The sequence below is a fragment of the Bacillus rossius genome, chromosome 11 (genome assembly GCF_032445375.1).
Source record: "Bacillus rossius redtenbacheri isolate Brsri chromosome 11, Brsri_v3, whole genome shotgun sequence".
NCBI classification, from domain to species: domain Eukaryota; kingdom Metazoa; phylum Arthropoda; class Insecta; order Phasmatodea; family Bacillidae; genus Bacillus; species Bacillus rossius.
The window spans coordinates 50,234,025-50,250,253 of record NC_086338.1 but is presented as its reverse complement, the minus strand read 5'-3'; positions in this window follow the sequence as shown (position 1 = coordinate 50,250,253).

Below are 16,229 nucleotides of genomic sequence, written 5' to 3'. Positions count from 1 at the left end.
GGGAAATTGTTCTTCCGCGCTCTCTCAGACAGATTGAGAAGCCAAGAGTGTGTTCTTCATGTAGAGACATGCAAAATTCGCGGATTCATTTCGCGATAGGCTATCATCAAAACAACTATACCTTCGCACCGCTTCTGCGATTGGCCCACATTTTATCCGGGGAACTGTGAGCCAATGGGAAACACTAAACCAAGAAAGTGCCGAATTACGGACAGCCTAGTTGGGACGTCTCACGCGTCAGTAGCCAATGAACAGGTGTCATTTCCGCGAGTATTTAAAGGACTGTGGAGTCTATCCTAGAGGTCAATGAATCCGCGAATTTTGCAGGTCTCTATTCATGACGTAGTGTTGACGTCGATACGGAAACGAGAGCACTCCCCTCCCCCCATACACGATTAGTCCAGGTGCTCAGTTCGGACCGAACAGTCCGAACTGACAAGTTTGGACAGAACTGAAGCCTTCCCCACACACGATCAGTCACGTGGTTGCTTTTGCTGTTGGAAGTATCGTTCCGTCGTAGAATACGTGAGAAACTTTGGATGTTGCAGTTGCACTTTTAGTTGCAGAAAGGAAAAAAATATAGCAAAGAGTACGACAAAGATGTCTGCCACGTCACTCAGCTGATGGACTGGCAGTTTGGACTGGCGAGACGCTGTTCAATGTCACCGATTTGAGCACGAAACGTACGAACTACCGCCTCGGCTGTTTTCTGTAAGCCATAAATAAATAACAAAACATTAAAAATCTGTAACAATACCCGTTCTTGACTTGATTGATTTTGTTTTATAAAACTGTGGTCTAATAAGCTATGTTTTATTTCAAAGTAGTTATTTTCCAGGTGTCTCAAAACCTTGAGAAAATTTAGCTTTTTTCGTCATTAAATATATTCTATTGGAATAAAAAAAACGATCCGACAAGATAAAAAAAAATAATTTTTTACTCACGCGAAATAAATCATCGTCAGTGTTTATACAATAGTATTCCAGTGATTATATGAGTAGTGTTTTTATCATCAAAACTGGGTTATTAATCCGGAAACAGGATTTAAAAAGTGTCGCAGTGTCTGTCTGCCATCTTGGATCATGGCATCTTGGGTGACCTTGATCTTTTACATTCAAAATTCCGAAATCAAAAATGGCGGTCTCTAGCATTTTCTACTATTCAAGATATCAGTGCCAATGAAGAGGTCACGAAATCACCCAAAATGACGTCCGGGGTCAAATTAGGGTAATCAGGGCATAGATCAAAGTTCGCAATCCAATAATGGCGGCCATGAGGTCATCCAAGATGGATGGGTGGACCGACACCTCGACACCCCATCCTGGATCCGGTTTCCGGACTGACGTAATTATTCTACCTGCATTATCCATTCATCAAGGGCGTCGCCAGAGGGGTGGTAGGGGGGGGGCAGTTGCCCCCCCCTTCCCTAGAGCCTTAGAGATTAAAAAAAAAATGTAGCCAAATGCAAAAAAAAAATACATTGTTTTCCCACAACTTGCCACACCCCCCCCCCCCCCCACCCTTTTTTTTTCCAGGCCAACGGCTGGCCATCGACTGGCGACGCCCTTGCCATTCATTACGTACGTAAAACGCATCGCTCCTGCAGGCAACGTCATGATTGGTGGCTGGCGGTCGCTGGCGCTCGCGTGCCTGGCGGTGTGTTGTTGCGCGGGCGGTGACGTCACAAGCTGCGAGAAACCAAAGTACGCGCTGCACGTCCCCGGAGACGCGACTGTCACAGGTAAAGTCTGTGTCTCCCAACTTGTCTGGAATTTGAGCCGGTTCCCGAGTTATCACTCGCAAAATAATCAAATTGGGCCGGCGGCGGCGTTCCGGTTTGAGATGTTTGGATATGCCACACATGTACCCTTAAACACATGCCTAGTTTACGATAGGACACGGCCAGTCCCTTGTTTTTAGTTAGGAAACTGATTGTGCCCTATCCGTTGCCGATTTGTTGCCCAAATTCCGCGCATGCGCATAGCCCACTTTTTCGTTGATTTAGCCCAGATTGCAGACCCGCGTCTGGCGCCATCATCTCGTATATAGTCTCTTTTATAATCATCGGGGGACTTACGGTTTGAAAGGGGGTAACTTGCCAGCTCGAACAAAAAAGGTGGAAAAGTGGGAAGGGGGGCTTTCAAGAATTCAACCTTTCTTCAAGGGGGAGAGAGTCCATGGGGCGTTACAATAATGGAACATGACAAAACGAAAAATATAATTTACTAAAAAAAAAAAGTGATCGATAGTTTGTGAGGATAGTTTACAAATTTTGTCTCTGACTACAGGGCCTTCCTCCTTCCTACTTGTCTTATTTACTTCTTTTTTTCCAATCCCCTTGGAATTTTTTTAAAGTCTATTTTGGCTTGGAGGGGAGTATATAATTTCCCCCCCCCCTTTTTCCAAGATATCATAAGAAAAACTAAACAAAAAATCTATTTTTCCCAGCAAAAAAAAAAGAAGAAGGAACGAATTTGAAAGCAAACAGCAGGCAAAACGGTTATATCTCCTCCCCACTTTTCCCTCACCACACCCGGGTTCAAAATATGTTCTCTGGAATATGAATATAATGTCTTACGACTCGGTCCATAAACTTCGATAGTGTATCTATTCTCAACTTCAGATTGCCTTGTAGTGATTCCTTATGCTACAGGCGTGAGTGTACGATATAAATACATAGTTTCAGACTATAGTACTCCATGTAGGCTATCATCACATGTCTTGAAAAATTATTGACATTTAATATTATAAGTACAACTAACAAAAATTACGGTCTCCCAAATTTTAATTCACGTCTTTTGAGTATATCGTGTACTAGAGCGTGTAACAACATGTGATTTTGTTTACACATTTACCATGAGTGTAGACAGTATTTGTGGAAGGGGAAGGCAGAAGCCAGTTCCTCCTCCGGAAACTCTTTTTACAAAGACAATGCTTGAAAATACAATTTTAGGTTAGTTGACGATCCGTTAAGTACTTTTTGAAATTTTACATATTCCTATCCCTTTGGATCTTTTGCATTTACAATATTATTTACAAGTCTACAAAACATACTTACAATACACACTTAATAATCTTCATAAATATTTACAATAATAACATATATAACATAACTATAATACATTGTCTCTTTATATTTACAACTGCCATCTGGTGACGAGTGGTGGGACCACCAGGGCCATGGCTGGAATATTGTGCCGCAAACCGGGCTGTGACCCGGGTTTTTGTTTAAATAAAGAGGAGGTACGACGTCAACCTGAAAAACCGCTAGAGGGTTGTCAACGCTACCTACCGAGTATTATATACACTACTTCGAGGGCAATGCTGCTGTACTCATTCCATGGAGGGTATAAGAAAATATGTCATTTATCCGTTATGGTAACTTTTCCGTCTTTTTCGAAGAGACCAGGCGGAATACTGTCATTATGGCAGTCTTCCGTCACCCTCCTCCTGGTGGCTTGTGAATTGTTTTCCTTCCGAGTTGTAACCTTGAAGGGTTGGGAGGAGGGAGATCGCCGAAAACCCTCTAAAATGCGATCGAACAGTCCAAACAAATGGCTCTAAGCTGGATTAGAGATGGCCTGTAAAGGTGTGTCGAATTTATGTCGATACTCAAGTCTTCCCTTTAACACAACTATGTGCACATTTATTAATATGCCAAATAAATTACAGGTACAGACAGTATAGCAGTCTTTAAATCAGGTACTATATATATATATGATAGGTGAAAATTACTTTAAAGTAGTATAGAATATGTGTATGTAATAAGAAAGTTACATAGAAACGCATATGCGTTAACAACCAAAGTTAAATTAAGCGCCAAGCATGAGTACAATGATAAATTAAATAAGAGTGGTAACTTCGCCTCTCCTCCCACACCCCCTGGATGTGTTACGTGTTCTCCCGCAGCGATGCTGGATCTGCGCGGCGGCGCAGACTGCTCGGTGACGTCAGCGAGGGGCCGACTGCAGGCGGCGGCCCTCGCCTGGACGGTGCGCGCCCTCGCCTCGCTGCGGGACCCGCCCTCCGTCCGCCTGGGTCAGTCACCGCGGGCCCGACTCCAGCCTTTGAATATATATATATATATATATATATATATATATATATATATATACTGTATAGAAGTCGCGAGTGGATAGGATTTACTCTACGTTTTTTTCAGGAGCGTATGATGAGCAGCTTGGGAACTTCCACCGCTGCAGTGCGCTGCCGTAAACGCCCTGTATCGTCTTAGGTTGTTATTTACACGTTAGAGCGCAGCACTGTCGCCCGCTGTCATTCCCCGCACCCCCCATCCAATCATTCACTGCAGCTCAAGGTCGTTCAGCGGGAGGGGGAAGGGACTGTTTGAAGAGTTCGACACTTGTCCGCTAGGGACCACCACGAGTCGATGCCCTAGAGATGGTGGCGATTGCGGCGGTGAATTAACCAACTTACCTCAAACCGTATTAGAAATTTTAACCTGGGCTGGCGACATCTATACAGTATATAATATATTCAAAGCTCCAGCTCAACCGTTGAAAACGTTGAGTGTGCAATAAAAAGATTACCGCATCCTTTTTGTTACGCATTGATTGTTCAAATATGCCGGTACTTTCATACGTTTCACAGGAATATATTCTAAAAAAATTTCAAGACAGTATTTTCCTAGCTATACCTACTGTTTTTTTTTTGTTTGTTTGTAAATTAAACAGAAATGTCCATGTAAAATCACAGGTATTTGTACATCTACACGAAAACAATCTGGATCAATATATAATAGAGTGTTCACGGTAATACTGGGTTAGACTCTTACCCGATTATAACCCTTTCTATTGTACCAGTACCTCCAATATTATTTGTAAACTGTTCCCTAAATAACTTTCCAGTATTAACTGGGTACATTATTAAGTATAATACAACTAAATTAAATCCAATTTTCGAGCTTTCTATTTTTTTCCACGGTTAAAATTTTTTTATACTTGAATGAAACATCAATTAAAAGATAAAATTACGCGCCAATTTTCGTAAGCAATACTCGGCATTATCTCTAAAAACGTATATTAAATATGCAAAAATAACCATAGCCATGTGTTGTGCAAAGTCGCAATATTTTTCTTGTCGTATTACAAACTATTTTTGGCAAACTGGTTTTCAAAAGGAATCATTTGTAAAAGTACAGAAAAAAAATGTGTAGTTTCAAAAGGAAAAAAAAAATATTTGTAAAACTACAATAAATTTTAGTGTGCACTCCGTATGTTTGCGCTCAGACAATGAACTGTCAGGTCTTTCAGGCGCCGTGGTGTACGACACTTGCTCCACCGCCGGCACCGCCCAGAAAGCCCTTGTGTCCGCCATCTTGGAGAGAGAATGCCTACTTAGCTACAACCTGGGTAAGCACCGACCGCCAAGTTATAATTAGACAGTTTTTTTTTAAGTTGTTCACATATTTAGAAAAAATAACAATTTTATTTAATGTTACAAATTTATTATATAAGCTCTCACATGCATCTATTATTTTAGCTGTTAACAATACTGCACTATTTATTTCATTTATTTGCATTTGTGACATATATAACAACGGCTAGACGTCTTAAATTATAGGCACATTGGCACATTACATAAACACTAATACATAAATATAAACATAAATATACACAAGTACAATTACAAAAGGAAGGACATGACTATTAAAAACATTATTAGTACCTATAGGAATGTGCCATCAGCCGGGGTTTCAGGTGCGATTCCCGCGGCGAGTCTAAGGAGCAGTACATGAAAATTGGGGTGTTTTCCGGGAGGGCGCCAGGCTAGCTCTGTCGTCTAACCGTGAGTGGGTCGATCGGCCCCAGCGTGTCCCCTAGACTCGGTGGCTTGACTTGGAAAGTAGCGACGGCTGGGTTAATCCCTGCACCGTAGAAAAAACCGACCCGGAGTCGCGTGGGGATTTGCGTTGAAAAAGGTATTCGGTGATGACTATAGTTACCAGTCGTGAAGAATCAGAGAGACAAAACTTGAAGGCTTCCCACGGTACGCGCACTTCCGCTCCGGGCCGCGAGCTGATCAGAACTGCCTCAGGGTGCTTGCACACGCACTGGTATTTTCCCGGTGCTAGCTCCGGCAACGGATCCGGCGCCCGGAGCTGTCCTTGCACACACTCCGGTTTATTCCGGAGCCCTCTCCGGCAGCGGCTCCGGCGCCGGCAGTGATGTCCTTGCACACGCACCAGCAAGCCGGTAGTTTGGTTTCAGCATCCGCGGTAGAAACATGTGCCCCGTTTGCCACAGGAGGTTGTACATATTGTACTTGCTACCTATTTTTATTTGCTGTTTTCTGTCCATCTCATGAAATTTAGGTTCCAAAAATTTGCACACTTCCAGCCATGCATTCTGCTTCTCTGTGCGATCTTTAAAACTAAAGCTGGTTTTGTCCCACAAACATGGTCTGGTTTCTACCCATTCAATCAGTGTCACAGCGTTGTACCTGAACCCTGCCATCTCAAAGTCTTTGCTGCACTGTGCCAGTGTTTTGTATTATGCGAGCGACTGAGGTACCTGCTGTGACGGTAGCCCACTCCCCTGCCCAGCACCGCGCCGAGCAGGTAGTCCGGATTATCGAGGTCATCTCCGGCTGCACTCCGGATGCCGGCCCGGATTGCGTGTGCGGCACTCCATAAGGAACTGTTGTCTTGTGAGTCCTCCGGTGCCGGTGCCAACTCTGGCTCCGGTTGTGCCGGAGCATGTGCAAGCGCCCTCAGGGGTTGGCGTGCGGACGGGAGGACACTCCCTCCATGCGCCAAGGTTACGCCGCTCGTCTCATCTGGGTGGAGACTTGGCGAGGGGTGCGTTCCACCAGCAGGAGCCAGTACTGCGGGCTGAGGCCGGGCTAATGGCCTTCGGTCGGTACGACATCAAATGGTGCTCCTGGGACTGACTTCTGGCTGACATGCCTTACCTGAGACTCGAACCCAGAACTCCTCTCCCCGTAAGCTGGTGTACATTTCTTAAAAAAAAAAATGATTGGCTGGCTGGTGATTTTCATCACCAACTAGCCAACCATTCCCCCTTTATTTACTTATTTCTTATAATTTGAGAGTTTAGAGTGACAGGTGTATTGTCTTTAACAAATCGGTGACAAATTTAAACTTTTACAAATTTACACCAATGTCTTACCCGGGACTCGGACCCAGAACCCCTCGAACCGTACGACTACGCCATGGAGGACGGTGGATGCATGTCGATGCGAGAGGCACGTCTCCTTCCAGGGCTGGTGGCGGGGTCCCGGGCGCTGGGCTGGCTGCGTCTCCTGGCGGACAGCCTCGGGGTGGAGCCCCGGGCCCTTGCGGACACGCCTCCCGGGGCCGGCCAGGTCGCCCGCTGGTTGGCGGCCCTGGGTCGCCCCGGCAAGCTGCGCGTCGTCGCCTCCTCGCGCGCCCTGCTGCGCCTGTTCGGCGCCGCCGCCGCCGCCGCCTCCGAGCAGGCGTGCGTGGTCGGCGAGCACCTGCTGTCCAGGTGCGCGGTGCTGCCATCTGTGCTATGTGGCGGGAACCAAGGTGCTGCCATCTGTGTCGGGTGGTCCGATTCAAGGTGCTGCCATCTGTGATGGTTGGTACGAACCAAGGTGCTGTCATCTGTGACGGGTGGTACGAACCAAGGTGCTGCCATCTGTAGTAAAGGATGGCGCGAACCAAACATCACAAGCACAAAGGGAAGCGCAACAGTATAAACTGTTAAATTAATTTTAATTTTAAAAAAGTCAGACATTATTTTAATTTTTTTTTTTTATGTTATCGTCACTTCTATTATTGTAAGGGCTCTTTCTGTAAATTTAACACTATAGCTCTTTTCCGTTTATTGTTTTTCCAAATATTATTTTGAATAAATTTTCACTTTACAGTGCGTGTAATAATTCGTGCAAGTGTTCGTAATTATTATCACATGCGCGACTATTTACCACCGTTATATTACTCTTAATCAATATTTGTTCAAAATATTGAGTGGAAAAAACGATTGCAAGATAGGTATGGACTTAAAATTTACGAAAATAGCCTTTAGAGCGAAGAAATGCCATAAAAATGAAATTATCAACTTTCCCTTTGGTACCAAGACATAATGTGTGTAATCTTTGACATATTAATGAGAGAAATTAAATTGAAAATGACTGATGTGTTTAGGCAATACACACTACATGATGGCATTTTTACACTTCTACTTCCAAGCAAGTTCCTATCAAGTTTTTATAAACAAACTTCTCACATTAGCCTTCATACAGCTACGACGTGTTTTGCAAAAAAGTGTGGCTCCTACTTTAGAATTAAAATAGACGCCCAACTCCATGAGATATTACCTCCACGATCAGCACTGTGTTTGCACCATGTAACTTTTTTTTGTAATGGGAATAGAAATATTTATGCAAAATTACATATATCTTTACATTAGCATTCGCATTCTTACCCAAGCAACAATGTTTTATGTTGTCCCAGTACCGCCAATAGTTAAAAGTTATTTTTTAAACCGTTCCCCGAACAGCTTTCCAGTATTAACTGCTCACATTATTAAGCATAATAAAACGGAATTAAATTTTTTTTTTTTTTTTTAAATATTTGATTATCTTTTCTATCGTTTAAAAAATAATTTACGCTTGCACGAAACATCTATTACAATATACAATTTTGCATCCAAAGATGTATTTCATAGATGCAAAAATAACCCTGGTGTTGTGTTGTACAAATTTACATTATATTTCGTGCGGCATCAAAAACTGTTTTTTTTTTTATTTGACAAATGGTTTCTAAAGATAGAAAATACAGAATTTTTATTTTTTATTTATTTTTTCCCCTGTGCAGAGGCTGGCCAGAGCTGAAGCAACTCCTCTCGAGCCCTGGTCTCGTGGCGGTGATCGGCTCCTCGGAGGAGTTGGATGCTGCACTGGACCACTCCTCTGATCTTGCTGGGTCCTCCGAGGCACGGTGGATGTTCTTCCCCACAGACGGCGTCCTGGAGCCCAGCACGGTCGGTAAGTTGCCACCAGGAGTTCACACGCCCAACGCCGAATACTCACATGCCTCCCCCCATCAACCTTCTCCCCCCCCCCCCCCCGCACCATGGAGACTGTGCGTGTCTCCGCCGAGCCATCATTTTCCAAGACGTTCGGGTAAGGTAGCGAATAAGCACTACCTTGTTGGGATACAAACGTAACTTAACACGGAGGCCGTGTTCCAGAACGTGTCCAAACCAAAAAACCTGTTAGGTAACGAAAATAAAATGGGGTGCGGCTGTGTCATGGACACGGCCGTGTTTTGTACGCGAGTACATGTACGTAACAGATAATATTTTCTATATACACAATATAACATTTGCTATTTTGGTATGTTATAATCATGTTTGAATACACTAAGAAGTCATCATCCACTTGCATAATTTCAACAGCCCCAGCTACAGATGCACTGGCACCCGTCTTTGATCCGCTCTGCCGCATTCATTCTTTTACGTTCCCGGCACTTCTTCACTCGGCCATATGGTGTTTTATGGGTATCATTCGATTGCTTTTGGGAAGCCCTTTCCACCCGTAAACTACATCTGCATTTGGATTTGGCTTTTTGACGCTTATAGGCCGACATTATATATTTTTGATTATTTTGTTTCATTGTAACACCATATATACATACATATATATATACACTGTAACTATTTTAAACTAATGTTTTATATGTGCAATCGATAGATTTTGACGAAGCTGACATTTGAAACTGAAATGAATGTCGTAGCTTCTCCGAGTCAAAAGTTATACCTACTAAATGGAAATCTCAAAACACAGCAAAATGACTTAAAAATGGCGGCACTTTCCCCTCCACCAAGTGCGATGCGTCACCGTCCTCACTTAGCATAACGAAGTTTTTGATCCTTTAGCTATCCAGTGGTGTGATTAAAGTTCGGATGGTGATGATAGATATGTAGCTGCAACACCAAACTGTATCCCCCGATTTTGTTATCATTCGTTTTCTGAATTACCTCCCACTATGGAAGCCATTTTAAAGATGTACCTATTTATTCATGTCAACATTGATATAGTTACCATGGTGGGTTCAATGTCGCCTTCCCAGTATGTGACATTGGGTGAGCTAGGCGATCGTGCACACTAGGGCTTCGCTCTGAAGTGTACGAGGAGACTCAATCAATAATGGCTCGTGCTATTCTTTTCGAATGTACCAAAATTGGTTTCGGTTGCAAATGTCCTTTTTGTAAATCCCTTTCTAATAAGTTTTACTGTATATAACAATGGTAATAAAAAAACTCTAAATTTACCATTTTTCTAATGGGTATTTTTAATGATTTCTATAAATCACTTAATGCAAATGCTAAATGGTTCTTTACTGAAATCTAGGCCAGTGAACAATTCTTGAATATTAGCTGACTTTCGCTTACTGTTTTGCAAAATGTTATGCTTTCCTGCAATATTTTGTTCTGATACTCTTCCTACATTTTTTCACGTCATTTTGTGCAAGAGTAGGATTCATTGGAAGAGATGAGAATACATGTGTACTGCTTAAACACTACTGAACATTATATAATAATATCCTTCACTGTATTCAGAAATATTTGAAAGAGGTATATGAAATTACAAACCATGTAATGTGTGATATAAACTTATTTAAGTAATTTCATTACTTATCAAACGAGTACGTTGTCATCATTATTCCGTAAAAAGCAATTACTTATGCCAAAAATAATGTAAAACATTCTTAGATTTTATTATATAGTAAGTGGTATAAAGGGCATAAGTCTCACGGAAAAACAGTTGACTCATGCCCTAAATATTGCACATTAAATTATTAGCTTGACATCGCTTTAATCCAATGTCTACGTGTCTCCTACTGTTTCAGGTAAGATGCCTCCCAATTCACTCGTCATTTTACTTCGCACAGATTTCACTGGGCAAGTAGATGCAGAATTGAAGAACCTAAGCTCGCCTGACTTTGTGCCTCATCTGGGAAGGTGGGCATTGACGGAAAGCAGTATCTTCGTATCAATGGCTACATCAGTCATGGAAAATATCGAGCGATTGAAAGTATCATTGGTGCACTTTTGTGGACAGGAAAAAGGAATTTGCCAGGCCCTGCCAGTTTTCGAGAAATTGAAGTCCATCCCGGAGAAGGATGTAATTAAAGATGAGTTAAGCAAACTTCTGAATAGGCTTAAATTAGATACAGTTAATGAAATATTCGGAATTTACCGAGCAGTAACCATGAATAAAACAGGCAAATCTCAACTGGAGGAAGTTGGGGTTTTCGAAAAAGAGAACAAAAATATTGATGGGGTCACACCATCTGTAAAATGGTTGTCAGATGATTTCAAAAGCAACTTCTTTCATGATACAGTTTTTCCTGAGATCAAGTATTGTGAAGGAAAACGTAACATGGTAAATGGTTCTGCATGTGAAGAGTGCTTAAATTTTGCACGAAAGCAAACCGATGAACAAACTCGCGCGCACGTCACGATGTTCCAGACTTTGTCATGGAACAATGAAGCGTGGGTGGCAGCTGTAGTGTCCATTGCAGCTCTAGGGGTGATCGGTTGCGCCGCTATAACAGTTTTCATAGCCGTGCGCGTTGTGAAAGGAGATATTCTCGAAGGGCATCCAGGAGTATCTTTCCTCCTGCTGGTGACTATCGTGATGATGTATTTCTCAGTGCTTCTCTATGGCATTGGCGTATCGGGAGACGAGCACCACTGCGAGCTGCTGTGCGGAGCGAGAGTTACCGCAACGTGCCTCAGCTACGCACTGCTCTTCTCGACCATGATCGCCCGCGGAGTGATGCTGGCGTCATGCGACCAGGAGGGCGGCTTCATGAGCCACGTGAACGGATACCTGCAGGCCGTGCTCTGCTTCTTCGTGGCCGCTGTGCAGGTGGGACTAAGCCTCCAGCTCTGGCTGCTGAACCCGGGGATCTTCCGCTCGGACAACTGCTCCTCGGTGCGGGAGGGCTACTTCTTGCCGCTGGTGCTGAGCTACGACGCCTTTCTGCTCCTGGTGCTAGTGTGGGTGTCGCCGTTCATCGCGCGCTCTAAGAGGAACTACCGCGAGGGAGCGTTCTTCATGGCAGCGACGGTGGTGACGGTGCTGGTGTGGATCGGATGGGTGTCCGCCTACCTGCTGGCACCCTTGGGGTGGAGAGACGCGGCGGCGGCGGGTGGTCTAGCAGCGACGGCCACCGGGGTGCTGGTGACGGTGTTCATCCCCAGGACCTACCTCATGGTGACCACCATCGTGAGGGATCAGCTGGCCAGCGCGCTTCCTGCGTTGGCGCGCGCCAGCGACGGCAGCGTGCAGAACCTGCACTACCGGAGCATGACGTCCAGCCAACCACTGTACGACTGCGTGCAGCCAGTAGCCCCAGATATTGGCCTCTCCAACCCCAACTTCTACAGCGAGCATTCCACGGTGGAAGCCTCGGGGCAGGCAGATGCCCGGAAAGCACAACTCACCGCAGATAACTCTTATGAGCGGTACGATACACCACCTGCCCCAGACAACATAACTCGTTTCTGATAAGACTTTGCCAATATATTATCCACCAACAGAGAGAGACTCGCTTCAACCTGGACTGGGGGCTGGAAATACTTAGCTCCCACGAATAAAAAATGATTCCTGTAGGTACCTTGACAGTCAAGTATTAAAATTTTGTATCCGAATATATTTCAAAGATCATATATCTGCTAGCCAGTAATGTACCAGGCTGCTGGTGTCCTACATATATAAAGGTTGCAATGTAACAGCTGTGTTATGCTTTTCGACACCTTTATGCAGGTGTCGATAGGCCTTTATTTCTGGCTGCTGATCATAGGATCTTTCATCACTTGGACGACTGCTTCGTAGTGAAGGAAGACTAATACTGCCACTGTCGATGTGCCATGAAGCCTTCTTTGCTTTTGGTGCTGTTGTGGGGAATGCCTTTCACAGCATACCGTGATGGCGTATTCTTCGCAGTGACAATTATTGTGGTAGTGGTGTGTAGGCAGATGATTTTAATCTCCAAAAACTACCTCAATGTTGCCACTAATGGTAAGGACCATATGACAAGTGTTCTCACTAGTGATGGCAACCTGCAGAACCCATGTCTCCACTGTACGTCACATGCAGCTGATGACTCTAGATACTTTCCTCTCCAATAATCCCCAATCCCATACCGAACAGAGTCGATGTCAGGGCAGAGGAAGTCCCAAAATTCACATCTCATCGCAGTCAATACTTTTGAATTGTACAAACACCACCTGCTTTGTATATACCTAGTATTACTTGCTTCTGATAAGTCTCGGTAATCATTTGTGAAATTATATAAATATAGCCTAAATAAATAAAAGTCACCATGCATAGAGAAATATTCTGCTGAGAAACATGGTGCTAAAAGGTTACATTTTGATTTCAGTCTGAATTTCAAAGAACATACTGCTCATACTACTTTGACATACAGTTAATCAATAATTAGCTGAAGCTTTCACATAATTATTTGTGGTAAAAATGTGGCAATATGACCATATTTAAAAAATTAATTTTAGTCCAAAGTATTGTAATCAACATATAATTGTGTTAATATTATTTTTAGGGTCTATTTATGTTTGTGGAATAGCCGATTTAATTAGGTATTATACACATTTTAAAATGTTATAATTTGTAATAAAATTTAAAATGGAAATAAAATGTATTTTATAACATTGAATTAGTTGTGTTTCGAATAAAGCTTTATCTCTTTTTTACTTGATTTTACCAAATTGTTAATGTTTTTTTCTTTATAAAACTGGAATTATGGTTATGTGCCCGAAGGTCAGTTTGATCCTACCAAGCACTGAAATATCAGTCACATTGATTCAAGCCCAAGTGGCACCGTGACAGGGCAATGAAAAAAACTAGGAATCATCACAGCACTGAGAATACATACTCAGCCAGGAGTTGAATGGTAGTTTGATTAGTACATTTCCTCCTTCGTAGACCACACTGCCCCTCAATTATGTATACATTTTTATGTTTATTTCCAGCTGAGTGAAAATAAATGAACTTCAGAATTTTGCTAGATTCATTTTGAATACCTATTTTTGAGAAAGCATTTCCTATCAATCCACAGATATCTTGTTCAGTAATTTTTAACCCTTGTCTCTCACATGGCCATCCAGGTCACATGCTGCATTAAATGCATTTTTAAAAGGTTTCATGACTGCTCTATCTAATGCCTGGAGTTTGTGTGTGGTATGAGGGGGTAAACTAAATAAGTGAATATTATGTTTCTTGGCATAGATAATGACATGCAGATTTTTTAGTGCTATGTTCATCCAATACTAACACACTGTACTATGTTCTGATGGATTAACTTTTTCAACAAACGACTTCAACCATTTCAAAAATCCTGATATTCAGATCCAACTGCTTACTTGAGCTTCAAAGTTGCTTCCATCTGGTGCATTTTATGTCAAAAGTGTGTTTATTCGAATCCTGGGAAACACAAAAAGAGGTGGGATAAACAGATCCCCTGTAGCATTGATGCAAAGCAAAACAGTTATGTTCCTCCCACGTTCTCTCGATGTGAGTTTGCTAATATGCCCCCCTCCCCCCCCCCCCCCCCTCACAAAACAGATAAAGGGATGCGTTAGAATGTACAACGCTGACACCAGTTTCGTCGCAGTTAAAAATTCTGCTTGAAGGAAATTAATACTTTCTTGTCAGCTCCTCTAATTTGGAAAAAAAAAATTGTTCGCCTAATACTTGCTAAAACCATTAACTGTCTGTAGGCTTACGGATTGAGCACTGTGTAGCGAAAATTCTGGATGGCGTTTTATGAATCCACAATAAAATTTGTTACCTAGTCTCTTTTTTTTTTAATTGTTGAACTGATGTGTCAATTTCAGGTGCTCAGCTAGATTATATGCCAAGATTAACAGTTATTTTTTATTTACTTGTAAGAAACATTTGTCCAAATTCTTTAGGTGCTCGACAAGATAACTTTCTATACTATCATTAAACTTATTTGGAAATCACCCATAGAAGGTGAGAAGGTAACAGAATTACCTTGTTTAATTGCACAAAAACACTCCCATAAAGTGCTTTTGGGTACCGAAATATGTCCGGCTGCTTCTCTAATACTAAAATTGTCGTAGCCCCGGATATCACCCCGTGATGCGGGTTGCGTAGAATTCTCAGGGAGGGTTCAGGCCTCGTGGCGGGGGAATGTAACACTATCCGAGCTACAATGATGTTTCGACAGTTTGACCATAAGTATTTATTGAGCCCTTCGCGTAATCTAGATACATGGGCAATCCGCGGCACAACACCCGTCCCTCCGCGGAGTGAGGCTCGGCTGCACGTGTTTGGGGTTGGGCAGGCGCCAAGTGCGGACTGAACCCCTGGTTCCGTATGCGATTGATGGACTGCAGTAGCGGATCCTCAGGGGGGGGGGGGGGTAAGGGGCTCAAGCCCCCTCCAAAAGCATCTGGGTCCACTATTGTTTTAGTGTTTGCCTAGATAAAGCCTAGCCTCAGCTGGGTCAAGCCCCTCCCAAACCAAAATCCTGGATCCGCCACTGATGGACTGTCTCTGCCTCTTCCCTATGATAGCGAGAAACCAATTAAGTTAAAACGCTGTCGCCAGCGACGTAATGTCCGTCCCGTTGCGGCACGCACGTGTCCGCCGATGTGCGCAATGTCCCGCCTTAAAAAAAACCAAGAGAATACTTATTTACAATTAAATTAGTTACAATGGCGACCGATAGCGTAACAGGAATGAACGTGAAAGTCCCGACCGCCCGGATCCAATCTCACCAGTCGTGGCTCACGTCTCACTGCTGCACTCGTCTCGCCGTGCGACCACCTTGCTCGGCCGCCAGATGACTACTGCCCCCTCCTGCCGCGTCTCTGCCTCTCCGCCCGTCACCCCCCCCCCCCCCCTTCGAGACACGTGCAGCGCTCGGAGTGATTCCGTGTGTTGGCCTCGGCTTCGTCGCCTGGTTACAGCAATTAACATTATACTTTAGAACAACATATAATTATAATGACAAAAGTTCACGAAAAAAATATAATATATTCAAATAATAAAAATGACACGTTATTAAATATAAAGTATGTTCCACATAACACACATTCACTGCACGGGGCAGGGGATGATTAGGGGTTGGCACAGTATAATGGACTTTATGAGCAGGGGAAACACTTCGGTCAACATCAAAATTTCCCGCCAAAACACCATCTAAAACTTTTTTCATTTTA